Source organism: Schistocerca nitens, chromosome 3 (genome assembly GCF_023898315.1).
Source record: "Schistocerca nitens isolate TAMUIC-IGC-003100 chromosome 3, iqSchNite1.1, whole genome shotgun sequence".
Classification (NCBI taxonomy): domain Eukaryota; kingdom Metazoa; phylum Arthropoda; class Insecta; order Orthoptera; family Acrididae; genus Schistocerca; species Schistocerca nitens.
In genome coordinates, this window is record NC_064616.1 from 422,629,538 (window position 1) to 422,634,263 (window position 4,726).

The 4,726-nt window shown below is 41.6% G+C and overlaps 1 non-coding gene across 1 annotated transcript; it reads left to right on the forward strand.

Annotated features, from left to right (window-relative positions):
* Positions 1 to 3,293: 3,293 nt before the first annotated feature.
* Trnat-ugu (transfer RNA threonine (anticodon UGU)) lies at positions 3,294 to 3,367 on the forward strand. Its single transcript has one exon. It is a non-coding gene; the product is annotated as a tRNA-Thr (tRNA).
* Positions 3,368 to 4,726: the final 1,359 nt, after the last annotated feature.

Sequence of the window (4,726 nt, forward strand, 5' to 3'; positions counted from 1 at the left end):
TATCTTCTGATGACTTTATTAGTCGATAAACGTCAGCGTCATCTGCAAACAACCGAAGGCGGCTGCTCAAATTGTCTCCCAAGTAGTTTATATAGAGAAGGAACAGCAAAGGGCCTATAACACTACCTTGGGGAACGCCAGAAATCACTTCTGTTTTACTCGATGATTTTCCGTCAATTACTACGAACTGTGACCTCTCTAACAGGAAATCACAAATCCAGTCACATAACTGAGACGATATTCCATAAGCACGCAATTTCACTACTAGCCGCTTGTGTGGTACAGTGTCAAAAGCTTTCCGAAAATCCAGATATACAGAATCGATCTGAAATCCCTTGTCAATAGCACTCAACAGTTCCTGCGAATAAAGAGCTAGTTGTGTTTCACAGGAACGATTTTTTCTAAACCCATGTTGACTGTGTGTCAATAGACATTTTTCTTCGAGGTAATTCATAATGTTTGAACACAATATATGTTCAAAAATCCTGCTGCATATCGACGTTAACGATATGGGCCTATAATTTAGTGGATTACTCCTGCTACCTTTCTTGAGTATTGGTGTGACCTGTGCAACTTTCCAGCCTTTGGGTACGGATCTTTCGTCTGCGGGTTTCGGGAATCAGGACAGGGAGACATTTTCGAAAAACTTTGTACGATTGGTTATTTACTTGTCAATGGTTATAAATATAATATTTGATCTGATATTAAAAATTAGCAAACAACCAAATAAAATTGGAAATTCAATAGAAGTTCATGCAAATACATGCGTCTTTTCACCATATTACCTTTCAAATGTAACATGTGTGAAATAACGTGACTAGTGCTGAAAAAAATAAATAAAAAAAATTTAGTGGGACTCAACCCAACGGTCCACGGCTGACGGAGCTTGACCGTTAACCACATAACCTCCAGCAGCTCCTGCTCAGCGTCGCAACGCATCAGTGCATCTGTTACGCGTAAAAATTCCCTTGCGATTTTTTCGAAATCACCTGAGTAGTACGCCTTACTACTTGCACATTATGTTGTCCTAATGGACTACTAAAAGTCTGCAAAGTTTGAAGTAATCCTGTGATCCGAACCTTGCGGTCTCCCCTTGTAAGCTTTTAAAGAGTTAGATTTTTGACAGCAAGTGGCAGCGCAATACTTGAACATTTGCTGGGACTTAGAAAATTAGCTACTAAGGTGAACTTAAAATCTGGCAGCCAGTCGGGACTCCAGCTTTTTCGGCTGTCTGGCGATGTGCAGCACGGGATTTAGAAGCAACTGCTTTTGAGCTACGCGAAATTTAGGCTTTTAGACTATATGAATGATTGTAGGAATTTAGAGACGTTTGCCTTTTTACTGAACCGTGTCTGTATGTAAATTAACAAATGATTTATGAACAGCTTAAGCAGTCTGCGACTAAATGGGCACATCTGAGATGATTAGTTGAATTGTGGGTCTCTGCTAGCACTTTTATCACATTTACGCAATCTTAACTGTACTTGTTCTGTTACCGTTAATTATTTTATGCTTTATTTTCATAGTTTTTGTAAGACCACTATTTCCATTTAGTGTGTTGCTTAGATGACTAAATCATCAGTTCGTTAAATTTCAAACCTTTGGTGTAGCCTGACATTATTTATACGAAATTATTTAATCATTTATCACATTTATTTATTAAAAATCCCAATTTTATTATATATTTCATTCGCAAAACTTGCCCACCTTAGATAATTTTCGACTGCATGATCACTTGTTAAACCAATGTTTTGCAACGAGCTTAACTGCTGTGCGAAAAGCGGACAGAGTGCGACCCGATCCTACGACATTTAGCGAGCTACTCTTTAAATTGTGTCGTACATTTGTCAACCCTCCTCAAGCAGTTACTCGGTCCCTTTGTCGGCAGATGCGTCGTGTTAGAGGATTAGTCGAGTGTACTTGAGCTATGCGTTTTGACACGAGGGAAGCGAGCGCACAAGTGAAGTCTCTTCGAGAATAAAGTGTGAGAAAATAGCGCGTTATACCGCACCTAGTAGGATAAAATCATACTTTTAGGAGACTTCAATGCCAGGTTATGTAAGGATACTACGTTGTGGCCTGGTCCCATTGGGAAAGGCGGAGAGGACAAGAAAATTTCCAACGGAATTTTTATTGCTATCCAAATCTTCGGAACACGACCGTATCATTACTCTCTTCCGCCAAAAAGACAAGTTCAAAACATCGTGGCAGCACGCCATATCGGAGCACTGGCATCTGATAAATTACGTTATTGTTCGCGCTTGTGATCAGTGTGATATTTCGACCACAAGAAAAAACAAATGCCAACACAATTTCGTCAAATCGTTGACGAAAAACCTGCATGTGAATATCCTGACAGCACTGAACAACACTGCTCGACGTTCAAGGCAGTCGTTGTATCAGCTTCTAAAGAGAATTTAGCTGCTCTCCGAGAAGACATCAGGAGTGTTTGACTATAACGACCTTGAAATTTAACGTCTTATAGATCGAGAGAGGCAAGCTCTCATTGCTATGCAGAACAATCCCATCTCAATCTTCAATAAGCAATTCCTAGCAGCCATAGTGAAGTTCAAAGAATAACCCGAACTCTTAAGAATGAATGGTAGAAAACAAACCACTTGAAATGCAGAACCTAGCAGACACCAACAATACTCGGGCATTTTTAATGCCACGAAAACTATCTAGGGTCTGGCCCCCAAGACATAAATCCTTAACGATCCAAAGGCGGCACTGGACATCTCATAGACAGTTGCTCCGTCAGTCCTCGTCCGTATCAACTTGTTGACGTTCCTTCTTTTCAGGAGTCGAAGCGGTTATCGATCAGCTAAACCAGCTGGTATAAACGGGATGCCTGTACAGTTTTATAAGAAAGGAGGCCCCAAGCTAACTCAGCATATACAGCTGATTATATAGTCAAGACATAGGATACTGAAACGATTCTAGCTGACTTGCAAGATGCTTTGATCGTGACCATATACAAACAGTGGGATAATACCGACTGCGGCAACTAGCGGGGAATATGCCTACTTCCGGCAGCTCGGAAACTAAATAATTCTATCTAAACTCCTGATGTCCCTCGCTGAAGATGCCCTGCCAGAAATACAGTGTAGTCTTAGACCAATCTTGAGCGCAGTTGACATGACCTTTACCGCACGGAAAATGCAGCAGCAGATATCAAGAGAATAAAATATGCCCCCTCCTCCATAGAGCCTTCATAGATCTTGCAAAGAGAATGTGGGTTTTCGCGGGAGGCGTGCCAGAGATAAATCCCTGCAGTCGCGCTGTCATCTGTGTCCTCGGTGGCTCAGGTGGATAGAGCGTCTGCCATGTAAGCAGGAGATCCCGGGTTCGAGTCCCGGTCGGGGCACACATTTTCATCTGTCCCCGTTGACGTATGTCAACGCCTGTAAGCAGCTAAGGGTGTTCAGTTCATTGTGATCTTGTAAAGGTTAATCGACACGCTCTTTAGAGGGTCCTGTCTTCAATTGGATGCTCCCCAGAATATATACATAAAATTCGCCTGCTGCATGACATCATGAGCCCCACCATCCTCAATAATTACAGTGCATTCAGAGAGGCTTTTGAAATCAAGACAGGGATGTGTCTCTGCTCCTACCTTGTTTTCAATATTTTTTGGAGCTTTACCACATCTCGTTGAAGGAAAACTTCCATCAAGAGTTGAAACAATGGATCGGACGGTTGGTGGGATTTTAAATCTTAGTAGACAAGGATTTATTACCAAGGTAATCACAGTCTCACTCATCGAACTCCAGATTCCAGATTATCATTTTACGGTCAACACAGAGGAGTGCCTTCAAGAATTTTTGAATGTATTAAATAAGGCATACATGAGCATCGATCTAGATGTTAACGCCAGGAAAACTCAAATTTTGTATCAATCATCACAAAATACCATCCATACAAATCTAGCCATACGAGACAATGGTGAAATCTTGCAGAATGTTCGACACTTTCCTTCTGCTGACAGTCATCTCTCGGCAAACGCAAATATTGATGATGAAATCGAGTATCAATAAGATGTGCTAGCACTACGTTTGGCCATTTGAGGAACAAGCTCTTTGATAATCATGGCCTTCGCACTCTGACCAAACTCTTTGTCTGTCAGATAATCATTACACTAACTCTCACGAGGCCTGGATCACTTACAGAAAACATCCGAAGCTTCTCAATAAATATTATTAGCACCGCGTCAGGAGTATCGTGAAAGTGAAATGTCAAGACTGTGAAAGCGGGGGTTTCTATCTGTCTCGTTGTATGCATTTCGATTCTCAACCGCCATGGGGATATTCTCCGCGCGGGGACTTGGTGTTGCGTTGTCCTCATCATCCTTTCATCATCACCGAAACGCATGTCGCCCAATGTGGCGTCGACTGGAATGATACTTGCAACCCGACGGCCGAACGCCCCCGGAAGAGGCCTCCCGGCCAACAATGCCATGCGATCATTTCATTTCATTTTATGCATTTTAGAGCCCAAGTTTACTGCATATTATTTTCTTGATTTAGTGTAAAGAACCTAACTCCTGAGTTTGTAAAAGTATTGTTGAAACACCCTGTAGAGGGGTGTGTCTGTATTTACCACCATTGTTTTCTAAAGTCGAAATATTCGGGTTAAGCTGTTCAGTCGTCTGTATAGTTTTGTCTCTAAAGTATCTGGACATACCACAAGGAATTCTTACACATCTATTTAAAAGCACTTATTATAC